Source organism: Falco rusticolus, chromosome 8, assembly GCF_015220075.1.
Source record: "Falco rusticolus isolate bFalRus1 chromosome 8, bFalRus1.pri, whole genome shotgun sequence".
Taxonomy (NCBI): Eukaryota; Metazoa; Chordata; class Aves; order Falconiformes; family Falconidae; genus Falco; species Falco rusticolus.
This window is the reverse complement of record NC_051194.1, coordinates 59,131,822-59,151,932: the sequence shown is the minus strand read 5'-3', so window position 1 is coordinate 59,151,932 and position 20,111 is coordinate 59,131,822.

The window sequence follows — 20,111 nt, the reverse complement described above, 5'->3', positions numbered from 1 at the left end:
CTTAACTCTACCTCCTCCTTAATGAGATTTCCACTGAAATGAGCCGGGCTGGGTTCCCAGCTGCAGGAGCGCAGGGCAGCTGTGCTAGTTCACATCCTTGAAGAAGTTAGTCCAGGGAGAGCTGCTCCTATCCATGGCAAGACCCTGCCTGAAAAGGAAGGCCTCCGGGAGCTCAGAAGCTTGCAGAAACACAGGCTACTCTGACTCACTTGGTCCACCCTGTGCCTGTCCCTTTGAGGCACTTCAAGTGCAAGGAAGAGGCAATATTCATCTCCAGAAGCAAACCCAAGGGTTGAGGCTTGTGATGACCACCTTACACACCACCACTACCCAAGGAATGAAATTCTTCCCTGGGCTTGATCCAGTTACAGGGTTTGTTGGTGCATGCCCTTTGCCTAGCCCACATCAGAAAAGGAAGGGTGGTGTGTTTCTGTCTCCAACAATGAACATTTATCAATGCCTGGTGTGCAATAATACACATGTCACCAGTTTCCCTCTTAGATTTTTCCTTCGTTTCCCTCTTAGATTTTTCCTTGGGCAATTTCATCACCTCTTTTTGTGTCCCCTGTCGAACTCTTAAAACATACAAGCTTTTACTATCAGTCTTCACGTAAGCTGATTTGGGTTTCTTGGTTTCGTTTCTCACACCAAAAAGCCTCTATTTGGTTCTTCTGATTTTGCTGCCGGAGTTTTTTAAAATGGGTTTCGGGTAGATGAAGTAAATTCAGCCAATGCTCCAGAAAATGTCTTGCATGAAATGACATAGTTTTCTCTTTCCAGATGCAGCATCAGTAACAGATAGACCAACAGGGCCATTCATAGGCTCCATTCTGGAGGACTCTCCTGTTTGTTTTCTCTTTGGTAGTACAGCCTTTGCTGATACACAAGAAATGGTTTAGATCTGGGCTACTACATGGAGAGGAGCAATGGACTGTACGTGTTTTCTGCAGTTGTGTTTGTATGGCTCAGTAGAGGATGGACCTAAAGCTCAGAGGTGTTTTGTTCCCTCGGGACATCGCTTCTGCAGCACGGTGAAGCTCGGAGGTGGTTCTGAAGTGGGTCGCAAAGACCGGATGACAATTAGAGTTTGGAGAAGGAGAGTTTGTCGTGTTTTGGGGGAGGAAGGTCTCGTCTGAAATGTAACAAGGAGGATATCCTGTCCCAGCCATGGGGTATTTGTGCAGAGAGGATCTAACCTGGGGTTTACGTCCCTTAGGTCAGGCTGGCTGAGACACAGGGCCGAGCCTGTGTCCTTCTGCCTCTGTATGTTTAGGAAAGGGGGCGTCCTCTTTAAATTAAAAAAGGGTGAGGACAATATACATGCACTTCCTTATTTCCCTAGCCTCCCCGGCAAAAACAGTCATATTAACATGTGCGAAAATGATTTACAACCCAGCTTTTATGCTGGCGTCTTCCCCGGGCAAGACGAAGCGGTGCGAAGGGGGGATGTAATTATCCCCTCCACCCTGCAGAATCACTGTTTTACAGTGAAGGCCTCCTAATTCATCGCAGTGAAAAAACAACGGAGAGTTTTTAAAGGATTATTTAGCAAAGAGGCGGGAGGAAGGTGCTGTGTGGGCTGCTGCCGCAGGCTTGGCGCATTGGCCTGTCTGAGGGGACAAGGGTCTGCGGTGGGGTGGCTTCACCCACACACGGCCACGTGAGGTAACCCCAGCCCCACTGCCTCTCCCTGCGGCCCCTCTCCCCCATCCTGAAAGCTGCCAGGGGAAAATCAGCACAAGGGCTGGGGCTCTGCCCTCTGCTCCTGCAGGCCGGGGGCTGGTGCCTTGCGGGAGGGAGGGATAAGATGGCGGCGCATCCCTCACTGGGGATCCTGTTTCCTGGTTGACCTTGGGGGACGGAAGGAGGTGGCTGTCTGTCTGGATCCTTGTGGTTGTTGCCACGGAGGGGTGCTGGGCCTGGTGATGGTGGGCCATGCTGTAGCAGTGGGACGGAGATGTGCTTGTAGCCACCTCGGAGCCAGCGGTCTTCCCCTGCTTAAGATGGCCGCTGCCTCCAGCGGGGTGAAGGTGCTGCCGCCATCCCTGGAGCGGCAAGCAGCCGCAGCCCTGCAACCCCTCACCACAGCTGCCACTGCTGCAATCAAAAAAAAAAATCAACATTCAGACTCTAAAATACTCCAAAACAGCCCCCCACATAATATTTGTTGTGATTATCTAACAATTTTGTAGTTGATGAAAATAACCTAAGGGCTTGGGAAGAGCTGTAAGTAAGATTCAACTCCTCTGAATGTGTGTGAATGGGTTTTATTAGAACTGGAGGTTTTAAAATATAATTACCACTCTGTTATAAGGGCCCTGCTTGCGGAGGGGCATCCCATAGTGGGGTGCTGGCAGTGCTGCCAGATGTGTTCTCATGTCCGCTCCCCATGGCTTGCGTGGGCTCTTCAGTGTGACACTTCAGCTGAGCCAAAGCCTTGGGTTAAACAGTTCAACCTCCTGTTGAAATATTTTGGGGTTGTGTGCATGGTAAAACAGGTTGTCCTCATTAATTAAAATGGTGCCTGGAGTCTTGGTGGGGTGCAAGAGCTCCCCAGAGTCAGTCTGTGATGTCCAAGTGTGAGGAGCAGCCCAGAGCTCCACACCTTCAAAGCCTTGGCCAAGTCATTGTGGTCCAAGCTGACCATGACAGAGTCCGATAAGGAATAGCATCTCTTCTGGGGCATCCAATGCTCTGAAATGCTTCCCCTGGGCAGGCCACGGAGGGAGGCTTTAATCCCATCTCTTGTACCAGTGTAGGAAGGAAGCTACGTTGTTTGACCTGACACCTTCTGCAGTTTGTGGGGTGGATTGTGTGGTCATCTCCCACGGCACTTAAGCTGGCACTGTTCTCCACCCAGGGCATCCCTTTTATCTTTTCCAGGATGGAAACGCTGACCTGAGTGGAAAGATCTCTGGGCTTGCCTGCCTGGCGTCCACTGGATGCAAGAGTGGATGGCCCCACGTAGCTTTGATCAAGCCTAGCTGGTGTTGGGATGGTACATGCTAAGTCCTGTCTGAGTGGAGGGCTGCCGGGAGCACAGCTGTGGCCCAGCTCTCCCACCACCTCAGCTTGCTGGCGCGTTTCCCTGATAAATGAGCTGCTACGCTGGGGAGCAGAGTGGGGAAGAGAAACTATTGCCCAGACCGCACACAACAGCTGTGATCTTGACATGGGCCCCCTCAAGGCAGAGGCACTCTCTCTCCGTGGGGGAGAAGGTCTCACTTGGTAGGGGATCTGTGGTCTCCTCCCCTAGACCTCAAATCCCCTAGTGTGCTGGAGGAGAGGGTGCTCCCCTGCTGAGTTTGGCTCCATGATCAGCTGCGGGTCTGTGCCCTGTGTTGGCTTTAAGGCTGGGCCCTGGGATGCTCTTGTTTTGCTGCCATCTGAGTAGCTTTGCCCCTGGCAAAAGGGTGCAAGGGACAGCTTGTGTCCCTAAGGGAAATTTATTGGCCTAACTGGTGGCAGGCATCTGCTGAGAGTAACGGGCAGGTAATTTTCCATGTCCATCTTGGACTGCATATGGTTAAAATTAGGGAAGAGGGAAGACTGGAAAAGAAACAGACTGTTTCTGCAGGAACAAATGAGTGTATTGAAAGGGAAGGGGAGGGAGGAGAAACTCAGCCCTTTTCCCAGCTCCCTTGCAGTCTGAATAAGATGTCCAGTGCCCCAAGTACCAAATGGTCTCAATTTGCTCCTGCGTCAAATAGAGCTGGTTTGCAGTTGGCTGGGGCCTTGGCAGGGCCATGAGGATGTGTTTCATAACAGCAGCTCTTGTCAAGAACAACAACAACAGCAGCATCAAAAACCTGTTGAAACTGTGCTATGCTCAGAACAGAAAACACATGCAAAGAGAAAAAACTCCCTCAATGAAAAAGCCAATGTAATTAGCCCTGACAAGCTCTGCAAACCAGAGGCAGCCAAGTGGTGGAAGAGGTGGGGAGAAATAACCCAATATCATTTTATAGGCAAATGTAAATGGGTCATTAGCTGTCTTCGAACAAAATGTTCCTTGGTGGGAAAGCAAGGGGACAGCCCTGGCTGTAGTAAATACTGCAGAAAGCCTGGCAGGGCTTCCTGCAAAACTAGCTTTCGTGAGATGCTGGATGAAAAGATTACCCTGCTTTCTCCCATTGCAAGGAGAGCTCCTGGGATCCTTGCTTTCAAGCTAGGGTTAGAGTGGCAGAGCACAGGCACTTGGGAGCTCCTGCTCCTGGTTAGGTGAAGGGGGACTGCTCTCTGAGGTGCCTAAGGTCAGCTCTGAGCCTCCTCACATCTCCTCCATCAGAAGAAGTATCAACCTGCTCTAGGGTCCCCTTAACAGATATGATAAACTGAAAGCTGAAGGTCCTCCTGCTTAGGACTTCACTGCAGTTGTCAGGGGAGTCGTACAGAGTTGTCTCCTGATGTTAGAGCTCAGCTGGAGCAATGTAGTACCGAAAGCAGTTGGTGTAATGCAAGAGCAGTGGTAACAAGAGAAGGACTGCATGCAAACCCAGTGCATACTTGTCCAGACGCTGAATCAAAAGCCACCTAGATCAATAGTACCTGATCCTGTCCTGTTGCTCCTGCCACCCACCTCTCCGATGGAGGCCAGACAGGAATGCCATAGCTTTCAGCTACTGTATCTATAACCCAGCAAGGAGGAACCTTTGGGCTTTTTAGCTGAGGCTAAACTCAGTCACTGCTTCTGTCCTCGGCAGGGAGACTGACATTACCTTTCCCCATTGTTAATAAATATATCCTAGGGTGAGTGGCCCTGGTGAATTTTGCTTTTGCTTGTGTTAAAACTTCTCCCTAGTTTCCCTCAGTAACAAAGGCACATAGAGAAATGGTTTCCAAAGGGGGAACAAACTGAAGAGTCAGACTTGGTCGCTGCAGAGCTAAGCAGCCTGTTTGATCCGTAACCATCCGGTGTGGCCATATCAAGGCCGCTCAAGCCAGCATCTGAAGCCCTATATACTCGGAGCAGAGACATACTTAAGACTGCTGTACCCTTGAGCTTCCAGTTCAGCCTCCAGCTTCCAGCGTCAGGATTTTGGGGAATGTCCAGGCCTGGAAGTTTCAATCAGATCCCAGTGTTTAATAGGCATTGTTAGGTCTATTGTCTTCAAGTGGGCCTAATTCTTTTTGAGCCCTCTTATATTCTTGAGTCCCACAAAGTCCTGTGGCAATGCATTCTGCTGTTTGTGTGCTGAGAAAAGAAGATGTTTTCTTTTGCAGTGTTAAACCCATTGCATGATCCTGCTGCTGCAAGTCCATTAGGCCTTGGACTGTATGGAATAAGGACCAGGATTTGTATCCCTTCATAGTTGTTTTTGGTTGCGACTGCCCTGTACGTTTTCTTTCTTCATCCCCTTTCTGTTCATACCTTCTCCAGACTTCCCCTGTGCATGTTGAAGAACAGCATCCTGCTAGTTAGTTCTTGGTCGATCACCATTGCAAAGAGCGCTTACTTTTTTCACACTTTATTTCTACCGTCTTTTCTACCATTCTACCATTCTACCCTTTTGTGAGGACCTAATTTGGGTTATTGTAAGAGCCTTTGAGGGATCTTGTCAAAAGTTATTTTGAAAAGACAACACAACACATTGTACTTCTCCCTGCATCTTCCACTCTGCTTTCTTGCAGTTCCTCCTGTCTAGCTTGGCATAAATTATTTGTAGCACCCAGTATTTCTCCTGAAGCTGTCTTCAGATGTTGCATTTGCCACTTTAGCTTTTTTTGATCCAACCTGAGCAACACTTCCAATCTTCATGTTTGGGCTCTATCAGAGCTCTTAGGTGAATTACAGCCTGGTCCTGACAACTCATTTTTATTATTCGTGCCTTGGCTTCAGATAATTCAGGTCTCTCATGACCTCTTTACAATGAACACAGATTGCTATTAGCTTTTCTGTGCCGGTCTTATTTTTCTGGGTGTGTTTAACAGTGAAATATACCATGTGCAAGTATGTGATGCGAGTGCATTGTTGAAGCGCAGCTAGCACAAAGAAGTGTTTTTCTTAAGCACCGAGTCCTTGCGTTTGTTTGGATTGTTTGTTTCTGGTCTCCCCATGGAAGATCTGAAAGTTCCAATTTACTTGTCCCACAAGAAGGGTGAAACAGCTGGAATCAGAAGATCAGTACCTCCTGCCCACTCTCTCTTAATAAAATTTTAATTGACTCATAATAGCCTATATCTTACTCCACAGTACTGTCAACAGCCTGTTTCCAAACATCTGGCTGCATCTCTCACTTTGAGAGAACCCACAGAGTAGGAGGAGGGGAGACCTCCCCTTTGTCATTGTGCAGGAATGCTGATGGATAGTTTTATTCTCATTATAAATTTAAAATAATTCCACTTGCTTATTACAAACAACAGATTAGTTGCAGATACCAAGCATGCATTTCTTGGTTTGACAGTGAAGATTGTACCAGTACAAATACCCTTCTGAGCCCAGCCTCGAAAATATGGAACAGTTGAGTTGGAACTTCCCTGTGTACCTGCATTAGCATTGCTTTTGCTATGGGCAGTGGTGCACCTGGATGCTTCCTCACATCTGAAACTTTCTGGGAAATCTCCTGTGCTCCTCAATAGCCACAGAGAGACATTTTACAAACTGATCTAGCCTACAGTCTCTGCTGGAACTTCCCAAGAACATAGCCTGGATGAACAGGGCATGGCACCAGTTTGTACCTGAATGTGCAGTAGCCAGACAATGAAACCCTCTTGCCAAGGTAAAAAACCCTGATCTTTAGTGGAGCAAGAATTCCATTCCTGAGCTTGTACACACTTTAATGATGACTTTGAGGAAACTGAAAAACTGGCCCAGGGGGGTCCCAAGCTGATGCGCTTGAGAGCAGTGGAAACTGAGAGGCATTGCTGACGCCACTGTGGTTGTCCATGTCACATGCAGTTTGTGTCCCACCTTAGCTGGCTGTTGGGGTTTAGCCCTTCAGAGGGCTGGGAACATCAAGAAGAGGTGCCTCAGAGCAAGCTAGGTTGGGCACTGCCTCTGGTGTATGCATTCAGGGAAATCTTTGGGTGCAGGTATCCCTGTGACGGAGAGATCCTGCTGCTGGTCTCGCTGTCATTAACACAAGGCTGGGTGTTTGTAAAGGGCCTGTGGGAATCAGGGACTCGGATCCAACAGCAGTTGAGAGGTATTTGGTGCATAACTCAGTTAAGGTCTCCTGGGAATGCCAGGTGAAAATTCTCCTTTATGTGTCCTCAGCAGAAAGGAGATTAATACGGGCACAGAGGTGCAACAGGCTGGGGGGGAAGCGTGTCTCTAGCTCACTGTGGTTGTTGAAACCTTCCCTCACCTGCTTTTCTATCTGAGTCCTTCATGGCCGAAAATCTGATTTTGAACACAGTAGTTTAGTCCTGCCTCAGATTTTTCTTCATTTCTGGTTTTTGCCTGGTGCTCGGTTCTGTTGGACAGCAGACTGAGCTATTTGTTCTTCCTGACTGTGTCTCTCTGTGAGGCTTGACTTGAAGATAGTGCTTCATAGGCTTCTCCAGCTTTTAAACTCGAGAAAATTTTAATGCCTTATTTCCTATGGGCCAGCTCAGTGTCCAGGGGACTAGAAGAAATAACTATGTACTTGCTGTAATGGGTGCCAAGAGACGCTTCATTTTCCAAAGCCAGGCCCTAGAAAAAGGGACCCTCAGAGCATCCCTAGTGCAGGGCATACTCTTTAATTCTTCTCCCCATTTTCAGGAGGGACAAGAGCTGCAGGCTGGTTACAAACAGCTACATTCAGCTTCCCCTACCCAGTTTAAGACACCCAGGGACCGTGCTGCTAATTCAAGAGCACTGTGGTCTGGTTTCTGCAGCACTTGCTGTCTGCTCAGCTCCTCCTTCCCACCCCAGTTCCTCAGCCTTCTGTGTGGTTTGCTCCATAGTTTATCAACTGGATTTCCCACCCCCATCCACTGACAGACAGCGCATCCCAAGGAAAAAAGAAAAAAAAAAAAAGAAAAGAAAAAAGAAAACCAATGAAACATGAATTCTGTTGCAGCCAGGGCTTCTCTGTCAGGCGGGGAGTGTGTCAGAGCTCTGCACAGCCCAGCAGCATGACTACAAGCCCTTCTGTGTCCCTGGCATCTGCTTCCCAGTTGTCCCAGAAACACACTTTTGTCAGAGATTGTTTATTAGCCCCTCCATCTGGAACAAAAGCCGTTTGCTCTGGAGAAGAAGGCAGCAAGCTTCACGCACGCTGTGCACAATGAACACAGGCGGAAGGCCCCATCCCCTCCTGCCCTCCCAGTGATGCTTGGTTTGCTTCTGGGGACAGCAGTTCAGTGGCATGGGTTTGCACCCCTTCAGGCAAAACTTCTTCAATGATGAATAGTCATGACAGGCCTGGATGAAATGATAGGTGGTCTGGGTTATTGAAAATACACATCATAAACTGCATGGATATATTTAAAGTGATGAGCTGCTGCTTTTAAGCGTGCACTGTTTTTCTTAGATTTCCTTCTTAGTCTCCCATTCCTTCTTCCCTGGAGAATTTTAATGCCTGCAAACAGGTCTCAGTTAGTTGTTTTCATGCTCTGCCTTGAATCATGGTGCAGACACTGGTCTCTCTTTGTCTTTCCCACCATGTTGCATATTCTCATAGCTCACTGAAGGAGTCTGTTCCTTCCTGTGGTACTGGTGAAATGCTGAACCGTCTATCTCCTTCTTCCAGCCCATGCAGAATGAGGGGTCTTCCCCTCCTCTGGGTGGGAGGTTCACTGAAACACCTTTGGATGGTATGTTCAGATTATGGAATCAGTTTTGGGGGAGATGATTACAATGTGCTATAGAGACTTTGGCCAGCTTCTGGATGCTTGCTTTTTTTGACCCAACCTTTGTCATTATCTGGAGCTGAAAGTCTGAGTATGTCTTGTATGACATACATACTCTAGCTGCTTCATATTGACTGCACCTCGTTCTGAAGACCACTGGGAAAAGTTCAGTTTAAAACACAATGGTGATGTTTGGCTCCAAGTAAGAGCCTGCCCATTCTGATCTCAGGATTAGTTCGTTGGTATTTTGCCCTAGCAGGGGAGGTTTCCATAATGCTCTCCAGCTGAGCCTGCTCATACCGAGGTACTGGCATGTTGCTCTTTAGGCTATGAACTTCCAGGAATTTGTAGGTGGAAACCTGACTTGCTTGCATTATCAGAGCCTAGTGATGGTGGTGGTGAATACAGAGTATGCTGCTCAAGCTGTGCTCTGCTAGCACAGGAACCTCAAGTTTAATAACAGCTTTGGAGTCAACTGGAGAGCACTTATTGTACTCAGGACTTTTTCACGCATATATTACTTCAAGGTTTTCCCCTCTTTTCAGCTTAAGTACTTGGGGATAGAGAACAAGGGAAGCAAGCTGCCAGTGCCTAATGCGTATTTCTTGGAGCAAATGTATTGGTTTATTTTGTTTTGAACAGCTTATTGCAAATGTGGAGCAGCTGTGGATTTTGTGATGACATTTTTATTTTTTGGAAACATAGGGTCATCTCCCTACTATTTCATAGCATGCCTGCTATAGAAAAAATTCTAACACTGAAGAATTTCAAAGTAGTTAAGACTCAACCATGTTTTTCACTCCTTGATCTATGAAAGTCTATTCAGTAAGCAGCCTGATGAGAAGGAATCTGGGGTTCCCTCTTGCTCTTCCCTTCTGAGGCTGAAATTAAGGCAGCCCACAGTTCTATGCATCAGATCCGTAAAGGGATTTAGGTAAATGAGTCCCAGCTCTACATATAGTCTCCCAGCCTATCTCCAGGATGTTCAATTTTCCCAGTGTCTCGTGCACTGTATAAGGCCTTCAGTTACACTTGAGTGCCCCCAGGATGTCTGATCTGGGCATCTCTACACATCTTCTCTGAGGAGCCTGGTCAGAGAGGATTTGAGGACTTATGTAGTAGTGCTGTGACAGGTTTATGCACTCTTCGCCATAAGAGAAGGCGGTGGGATTGTTCCTCTTTGGACTATAACACCCTAAGTGAGTGTGGTAGGGTCAAGGAGGCAGCAGAATTCAAGGGGTTACATGAAGTAGGTAGGGCTCCAGCGCTTTGGAGGGTGGCTGGCCAGGAGGGGTTTTTGCTTGGTTTTATTGGAGGCATTTGCCGTGTAGGAGGTATTATTGCTGCTTGGGATGGATGGTAGTGAATATTAATTTTATAGCGCATAATTTACAAAGTGGTTTCTAGTGCCCTGTGAGGCTGAAGATGGCCTGGCAATTCATTTATAAGAGTTACCTCAATTAGTCCTGCAAAAAGTGGAGCACTGATTGCTTACTGATGCTGGGCAAACGGTGTGATGGCCTATGATAACTCCTGGGAGTGGGTGACATGTTCACTCCCTGGTTGTATATTCTCACTGGAGCTGAAAGCCTCCAGCGGGGCTCTTTATTGCTGGAGAGTGGCAGAGTTCCCTGTGTCTGTGTGTACCGGTCTGCCCAAGGAGACCTGGTTTGTTAGCAGAGCTCCTTTGCACGGTGGATGCTGACACCTCATAACAAAGGAGCAGACCCTGAGCATTTTGAGGGAGGAAGAATATAAGCCAATCTGGCACAGTGCTTTCGTAAGGCTGGCAAGTCAACCCTGACAATGTAAACAGCTCTTCAGGGTGAAATGTTGCTTTTAGTTTCAGAAATCTGCTGGCCAAGCTCTCTGCCAAAGCATGGCATGAATGAGGTGCCCTATATTTTCTTGATCCCCTGTTCTGCCCCTCTTCTGCAAAGGGGAGATAACTGCTGGCTTTGCAGGGCTGGCTCACCGTCTGTGGACCGGGGCGCCTGCAGGCAGAGCTGCCCTGAGCACAGGAGACGCGGCAGCCCTCCCTCAGCCACACAGCACTTCGCAAAGCTGTTTCTCTAAAGAAACTTGAATGGGAGTTAAAGCCCCGGCTGCCGCAATAGCAGTGGAGCCCTGACAGAGCCCTGGACTCATCTGCAAATGCCTCCTGCAGGGATCCTCTTGGGGACTTGCGCAAGATCTGTTGGGGAGGAGGGGGAATGGGGCAGTTTGCTTCCCAGGGTTAATGTCAGCCTTCACAAAACCTCTGCCACCCCCCAGCTCTTGTGTGCACACCCGGGCTCTTGGCTCTGAAGTTTGGGAATGCTGGCCTCTAACTTTTGACCTCCCACACAACTCTAATTCCAAGGAACAATGCCCTAAATCTGCTTGCAATGACAGCTCGCTGATTCCTACGGCATGGCTTGTTAAAAGATCTGAATCTACTAATAGGAATTGGCCTGATAAAAGTGACTTTTTTTACCTCCCCACTTAGCAGCTATATGCAGCCCGGGGAATCTAGAAATTAAATTGGCTTTTTTTCAAGCCTTTTCTATGCAACAGAAATGGGACCCCTGCAGTGCAGTGCAGTGTTTCCAATTATATTTTGGGGCATGTTGCTAATTTTTGGCAGACAGAGAGAAACAGGCCAGGCAAATGGCAGGTGGCAGGCTGTTTTCATATTTTACCAGGAGCATGGGGGAAGGGAGAGGGGAGAAGGAGCTGAGCTCTCTGCCAAGAAATGTGACCTCGCGCTAGCGTGAGCAGAACAGTTTTGGCACATGCCGGAGGATGGAGGGCTGGGCAGGGATGGCTGGGCCCATTTACATCCCCTCCTGCTGGGAACACGCATGCAGGCAAGCAGGACTAAAATAAACACACTCGGGCAATGGCAGCCTCCAGGTCTGGACTTGGGCACCTCTTGGTTGTGTGTGGCTCCACCAGGACTAGTCAGCATCACGGGGCACACTCGGGATGCTGGTGTCATGTGTGGAGTCATGCTCCACCTCTCTGCTCTTACATGTCTCTGTCCTCTGCCTTTGCCACATAGTCAGAAAAAAAATTGGCTTTTGTTCATTCATTTATTCATAACAGAGTTAATGGATTCAAGATGGCACTGTCTCCAGAGGGCCTGGATGATTTTTCAAAGCTATTACACAATCTGCATCTATGTGCATGCGTATGTGGAGTGCGGGTATTAATAACCAGAAGCTAGTACCCAGGTTCTGCATATATTCCAGTGTGTCTTCTCCCCTTAGGACAGTGGCATGGTAACATGAATTTTAGGAGTCAGAAACATTGCTATGTTTAAAAAAGCAGTCAGAGCTGGTCTGTGTTCACACGGACCAGGAGCAGAATGCCCGCCTTGCCTCAGTGATATGTCAGCCCTGGATGACTCTGGGGGGAAAAGCACCAAGTCTTAGCACGGAGGCTTCTAAATGTTTAATTTAGAAAACAAATCCAAAAAACCAAATCATGAAGGCCATGAAAGAAGGTTCTGAGATATCTTATTCCAGGTCACACTGAAGTGTTTCTTAGGCTGGGTTTATACTGAAGCTTGGGGGTATGAATTTTGTTACAATTGCTGTGTTTTGTTACACAGCTGTTACTTCACTGGAGAAAAAAAGAAGGCTTCCCTTTTGAGAAGACTGTAAGGAGAGACTGGAGATGGGAAAAGGTGTTCCTATAGAGGAAAAACATAGGGGAAGTGGGCATGATGTTGCCAAGCATCTTGTTTTGGTGGAATTGCATCTTCTGTAAGGAGCTGGACATGCTGAAGATTTATTTCAAGCTGGCTTGCTGCTGTGTGCTTAGATCTATTGTCAGAGGTCTTCAGCTGGTGGAGTGTCGTGGCGACAAGAGTATTAGCTCTGGCTAACAGAAAGCAGGAGACTTGCTAGAGTGATGTGAGTGTGTCTGGCCATGTTTTCTTGTCCACAACAGGAAAACCATACTGCAGCTCTTTTGTTGGATGTTTTCGTGCTGTTCTTGGAGGTCTACAGACTTGCAGAGCAGTGATTTCCCAAGGGTGCATTCACCCTTGCTCCGCCGTTGAGGCACATCCTCGCCTAGCTGGTGCTGGTTTACTCTTCCTGGCAGTGGCGATACCCCAACAAACAAGGTCTCAACAACAGCTCAACTCCACCCATCACTCTGCCTATTCAGATACTGACATTTTATCCTCAGCCTCCTTCTCCTGCTGCTGTTTTGCCGCAGGGACAAGCCCAGATATTTTTGGCACCATTGCTAATGTTCTTGAAATGTCTTTCAGCTGATAGCAAGCCAGCTAGTTAGGGACTTGCAGGATCCTCAGTGACCTTATTTCAGAAGCAAATTGTCAGGGTTTCAACCTGTTAATTTGCTTTCTTGTAACCTGCCTGAAGGGCCTGGAAACTGGGGCCTGGTCAGCTTAAATCTTGGCAGTTGCTTTCAGGAGGAGGTGCTGCCTGAGGATGGAGAAATATTAGTAATGGATTGTTCCACTGCTAATGGGAGTGCGGTTAATATATTGCAACCCTTATGTTAAACATTTTCTGTTTGCGTGTCTGAAATTAGATGACAAGCAATTTTCCATTAGACCTTCTGTACAGTGATGGGCTAAATCTAGCTCTTGGTTTCACTAGTGTCAAGTTCAGAAATGCTCTACTGACTCCACCTGAGGGATGCTAGAGGAGAAGGTTGGTTTGATGCTTTTTTTTTTATTTGTCCCCTGTAATCCATTTGCTGTCAGTGCTGAGAAGCAGTGTTGTGTTATATGGCCTGGGCATGGTCCTCTGGAAGGAATTCAGTCCCTTTCCATGCTAGCATCTATCCTTAAAGAGCTGAAAAACCTTGTGAAAATCCATAGCTCGTTTGCTCTGGCTTTGATCAAACAGATCTTGCATTTTATATGTATTTTATATGTGCTCCGTACCGTGGCAAATCATGCCTGTGACAATGGCAAATCTTACTTTTCATGAGACTTCTCACCAGCGATTGCAGCACTGTGTGAGAGTGAACATACTGCACTCCACACCACTGATGCAGTGCCTGTCCTTGGTGTCCTGGGCAGGCAGCTAGTCCTTTTGCCCCTGGGCAGCATCAATTTTATGTAAGTAATTCCTGACAGGTCTTTGTGGAGACTCCACACTCTCCCAAGGCATCATCTCCCAGTGCATTGCTGCTGTTCCCACTAAAGAGTTTTCCTGAGCATTCAGCCTGGATTTTCTTTGCTGTCATTGCTCAAAGGCGCAGGATGCTTAATGATTACATCTGGATTAACCCTACAGTGATTACATCTGAATTAGCCCCAAGACAAGGTGCCTTTCACTTGGAAACAGCAGTGCATGACAGAAGGGGGAAAATGCCAAATGGTCTAGAAAAGGACTTCCAGACCTGTTGAGTCTGGTCTGTGGAGCCGTGTGGTTCCTTAGGGATGGGGTAACCTAACACCGCTCCCACACGCATACCTTGAGGTGTTATGTTGGAGTTTGAGGCAACTGTTGCTTGACGTCTTCAACCTGTCGGTGTCGGAATGGTTCTGGTGGCCTTCAGAAGTGTTCTCTCTACCATTCCCTCTACAGTAATTGAGGGTTTAACGTTATCAAACATTACTAGCATACATGGAGCACTGGTGAGCCTATTCCATCACCTGCACTCCTTACCCACCTATGAGATCCATTTGTGTTTAAGTCTTATCGCTAACCACATATTTACTATGCTCTGATTCCAGAAATGGTAACCGCTTACTTACAAAGTCTCTTTGATCCTCAGGCAAGGCTCACCGCCACATGCTGCTGAAGGTTTTTCCTTACTTCACTTAGCTGTGCTGCTGTCGTTGGGAGGGCAGTTCTGTCCCAGCAATGAGGCTTGTTGCACATCTGGCCAGCATAGAGGTTGCTGGACATGATGAGGCTGCTAGTCTGTCTGGTCCCACTTTCTGTCTCTGACAGACTGGGCGGGACTAGACTCAATAAGAGTGTCCACCCCAGTAAAGCCAGATCCTTATTCCTCATGTAAGTTATTCTAAATCCTGAAGGAAAAATGAAAGAAGTTCAGTGAACACATAGATAAATGTGAAGAGTGTTGTTAGCCCCGTGAGTGGCCAACACAATTTCAAATGTGCCTTGTGTTGTGATAAATCCTTCGTTTTCCTGCTTCGCGTCGACTTGCAGAGATACAGACCTAATGCCTCATTGTCTTCTACAAGCTGTCTCAGTATGGTCTTTGCTCTTGAGGCCACTGGAATTCACTAAGGACCCTCTAGGCACACTTGGATCTCCAAAAATGTCTGAATTCATTAGCTTTGCTGCCAGACCCCACGATGCCACGCACTGTGTCTGCTTCCCAGCATCTTTACCCCTAGCCCTTGCTTATTTCTTGAGTGAACGTACCCAAATAGCAACACACTTAGCCCAGTGACTGTGACATGACCTGAAGCCTTGTGGCACAGTAGAGATTGTGTTACGTTTCCTGGGGAGCTGCTTGTAATATCTGTATAAAATAAAAGCAAGGTGATTTGAAATTGTTTTTGGAGAAGCAGTATATATTCCCAATTCCTCCACCTAATGAAGACCTTCACAGACCTGTTAGGGTAGGATGGAGAGTATCTCTCCCCCTTGTACCCATGACTTGCAAATCTTTAACAGTTTTGCAAAATAAAACGGAAATTGAGTAGCTCCCTACAAACAGCCTTTTTTTTTGTTTGTTTTGGTTTGGGGTTTTTGTTTGTTTTTCAAACTGTGATTAAAAATCTGAAAACTTCAGCTCTGCTGTCTGTAAATTGCGTTCCTATGTTTACGTTGGCATTTGAACTAGAATCGAGTTGTCTTCATTATGAACCAAAACAAGGTTGGGGGGTAGGGATGGGAATATACCCCTGGAATGATAATAGCTAAGCACTTGCACACTAATAAATTTAGGTGTTAATGTCTTGGTTTTGTGCTGTTTGGTTGCCATAGAGATGGGCCGCCTGAACTAATGGGTTTGTTGTGAGAAGTTCAATACACATTTGCCAAATGTTCTGTTTCTCTAGTTACCTCTCTGCTTTCTCCAATGCCATCGAGCAAATGAGTTTGGAGCCAAAGCCCTCCTGCCCTTTTGGAGCTTAGAGTGAGGGGCTGCTGGGAGAGAGGATCTCAGAAAACGGGGCTTGCTGCAGGTTCTGCAGAGCTACGAAAATAGATGCAGGAAACATCAGGGAGCAGCACTGTTTACAGTGTAACCCTGTGAGGCTATTTTGGAAACTGGCATATGTATTTATAGCGTATATTCCACGAAAGGCTGCAAATCGATGTCAGTATGAACAGAACAAGCAAGGGGGAGCGCTTAGCTCGCAAAGCGGCACAGGTAGAGACTGCGATTTCTCCTCCTGTGCCATAAGGACCTGCAGTATAGACGCCCCTGGGGCGTCTTTCCACCTTCCGAAAGCACCCTGGGGCAGATCTGCCTCACTTGCTGCATGGATTTGGTACACCCCTGATTTGCGCTGCTTGCTTGTTCTTCCCGCCTGGGGCTCATCCAGGGCTAAAAACAGACCTCCGTGACTTGGGTCCTACCCTGCTGGGATGCTTGTGGTGAGCCGATGCTTCTGAGTTGGATGTTTCCATGTGATGACATCTGAGGTTTAGCAGCAAGCCGTTTGGAGAGACCTTCTCAATTCTGGGAGTAAATTTATCTAATACTCTAGACAGATCATAGCTTTTTGGATTTGTTTTTAAAGGCCCAAAGAGATTGCTATCCTGTTCTATACATTACAGGCCAAAAAGTACTAGGAGGATTGACTCCAAGATGTGTGCAAGGGGCATCTGTTTTCCCAGACCTTTACTTCTGCTGGAGGAGGCATATGCACCCATTTAATTCCTACATGGAGAGTTTCCATTGCTTGGCCTCGCTGACATACAGAATATCTCATTAGGAAACCGTGTTTCTGCACAGAACGTTCACTGCGAGCATTTTTCTTTTGGTAGACTGAAAAATAAAATAAATAGGTGATTATTGTTTGGAACAATGACTTCCCTGTTTCTGTTTTGTGTTAAATCTCATCTCAGCTTTGTTTACAAAGTAGTATTTTTACTTTAAGGTTGGAGTCTCTCTCTGTCAAGTCATCCAGCTGCAAGCAGCCAAAAGAGGCCCTGACTCATTCATCTCTGCTGCAATGGTATTCCAGGGAGTTGTGGAGTGTTTCAGGAGAAGCGTGCACTCGGACTAGCAGTGTGGCATGGGGAAGGTGAAGGAGGAGGCGAAGGAACAGCTGCCAGGCAAGTGGCCTTTCAGAGAAGAGGAAACCAATGAGATGTTGCTTTTGTGGGTGTCTAACACCCGTTCGAATCTCCTCTAATACTAACTGGGAGGTATCTGTCATTAAGGGAGAGAGAAGACCATGCAGCTATGTGTGGTCCTCCTGGGAATTTGGAGTTAGCTTCAGATTAATGTATCTTTTTACTTAGAAGTCACTGAGAATTCACCGGTGGTGAGGTGTTTTTTTTGTCAGAACCTTCTCACTCACAGTGCCAGTGCACACTCTCTCATTTGAAAAGGGAAAAGAAAGCAAAATCCAAAGCTCTGAACAATTTTTTATTTTGCAAAGCTAAATATTTGGCAGCTGCCAAGTACTAAGCTGAAGAGTTTGTTGCCAAAATATTCTTTTCCAAAACCTTCTTTTTTAAGTTGGTGCTTGTTTAAAAAAAAAAGGGGCATTTTTTCCCCCTGCATTTTTATGTAGAAAATTATCTGCGTAATTTCTTATGCTATGCTTATCATAGCTTGTCTGGAAAGCTTTATCCAAAATGAAAATCTGTCTTGTTTTAAAAGCTATTTCCTTCTATTTGAAAATGATGATTTTTGTCCATATTTGAGGCATGTTTTTTGTGGTGGGGAAGTTTTTCCGTATCTCCTGGCAAAGATCAGTGCACCTTGATAACAGGGCAAGTGATTCACTGATTGATGGCAGGGTGATGGGACAGAGTTTTACCCGATCCTGCCCTTTGGCTGCTTTTGGAACATTTTGGTTTGTTATTCATCTCTGTGGGTGCCTGGGAGCCCTGTGTGCAGTCTCACAGAGAAAGACACACCGCTCAAAGCAGTGCCTGAGCCAGCAGCCGCCGCCGGCATCCCCTGTAGGGTGCCCACACTGGCCTCAAGACTTCTCCGTGCCACATCATGCCAGAGCAGGGAGTCACCCGTTGAATAATCAGTTGAGCATTAACAACGAACAAGCTAACAGGGAGTAGGCACTGTATCTAAAGAACAAAGAGCAGGTGCGGATGTGGCTGATAGCAAAATAAACTGGGTTGTGTTAACTGCTGCCGGGTGATCTCCTGGGCTGTGCAGTTATTGTGGCTGTGGCTGTGGGAAAAGGTTGTGGATAGAGGTGGGGAGTCTAATAATGACAGGGGTCTTTCGAGACAGCTGGGGATGTTGCCAGCCCCAGGGGAACCGGCTGCCTGGTGGCATGCCCGTAACCTGGAGGAGTGAGTAGACCCAAGGCCAACACAAACTGGACAGTGCTTTCAGTTTGTAAGAGTGCACGTGCAGCACCGGTGCCATTGAGTGACTCAGCTGGCAAGACTTGCAAGGCAGAGGACTTGCAGAAGGACCTTGGGCTGAAAACCTCCTGGAGACAAATGCTGTGCCAGTGTCCTGTGCCCCGCTGTGGGGAACTGGGACTTGAAGATGGGTTGTGCTGGGCTCAGTCTGTGTTTCCTTGATGTGCTCAGCTGCTGGGACAGCTCCCATGGGAGTTTTGCCCAAGCAGTAGCTTTAATATCAGTGGCTTTCCCAGGGTAAAAGGCTGACCAGTTTTGCTAAAGGTGAGAATGGAGTGAACTATGTAAGATGACGATTATGGATGCCAACAAATAGATTGCTGGTTCTTGAGGTATATACGTGCAGCTTGCTTTCACTTTCCCAGATAATCTTACAGAAATTAAAGAAAAACAATGCTTTTCAACTGAGTATAGCACTAGGATCTTTTTTAATGGGATCTTTCAGACCACTGATTAATTCATTGGTGCCTTGTGATACACTTGTTCCAGTGCCACGTGAAACTTCTGGTACTGCCTCCTTCAGTTCAGAAACACGTGATGGCAGCACGTTTGCTGGGACATGGGGGAATCAGAGAGGAGAAGAAATGGGGAAAGGCTGGACTTGTCAGGAAACTTGGCTTGAGTTATTTGAGCAAAGAGTAAGGCTGACTGGAAAACAATTGTCCATGCACAAAGCAGAGACTTCACTCTGCACTGGCAGGGTGGAATTGAAGAAGAGTCCTGTCCCTGTTTTTTAAAAAGAAGCAGAAATGCAACAAGGCATGACTGGTAACCTAGGAGGAGAAACCTGAGGTACCTGATGGGCCTGGACTGATGAGAGCATCCTAAAACACAAGTCAGTCCCTCGAGGTCTCTGTTACAGCAAGAGTAACAGCAAACCAGTAAGTGCCTCTCCTTGCAACGCCGGCTCTAAATGGAACTGTAGACCGAGTGCTTGCTGTGGCTTTCGGAAAGGTGATGATGAGTAGGTTAGAAGTTACCTGCACTTTAAAAAACCCCAACTTTTATATAAATATATAAATAAAATTATGTAAACCAAAACTGCCCAGTCATGCTAAGGCCTTAGCAAACACTTTGCAAAACCTTTGACTTACTTTTGATGTTAGATGAACACCTAATAAACTTAATTAAAGTTTAATTAGTGTAAGTAGGCTAAATGTGGTAGGTCAGCAGGCACAGCATAAGCTAAACTACTGTTGGCAATAGTAAACCTGACAAAAAAAAAAAAAAAAGAAGAAGAGAAAATTGCCTTCTTCAAAATAAATACCTTTAAGGGACTAGTTCAGGCTAGCTGCTTTGTCCCTCATTGGTGGTTTTCTAAAAAAAATTTCTTTCCCCAGGCAATACTGACCAATTAACAGCAAAGCCTGTTTCCTCACATCAGTGAAAAAAAACATGTTTTGTCCTTCACGTTTCTGCTGCAGTGTGCTGTGGAATTTCCCCCAAAACAGTTTTCTTAAGTCTTGGCATATGGCACAGAGAGGTATGTCTCACTGTTTTCTGCTATTCTTTTCTTTCCAGTAAAGTGCTAGATGATGACTACTGTAGTTAGACAGCCCAGCTGAGTTTATTAAAGATCTGATAATCATTTATTAAAGATCTTAAATGAAATCTGGCTGTGCATCACCAGCTTTGCTGGCCATCATTGTTTAGGATGTCCTTCAAGCTAAGGATGATGTTTCCTTGTCTTTGAAATGAGATTTGGATTTAATTTGAGTATTTTGGCATGCAGGTGACTGTGTTGACCTATGGCGATCTCTCCTTTTTGTCATAAAACTGTGTTGCTCACTGGATGCTAGTAGGCAGCACAACTGA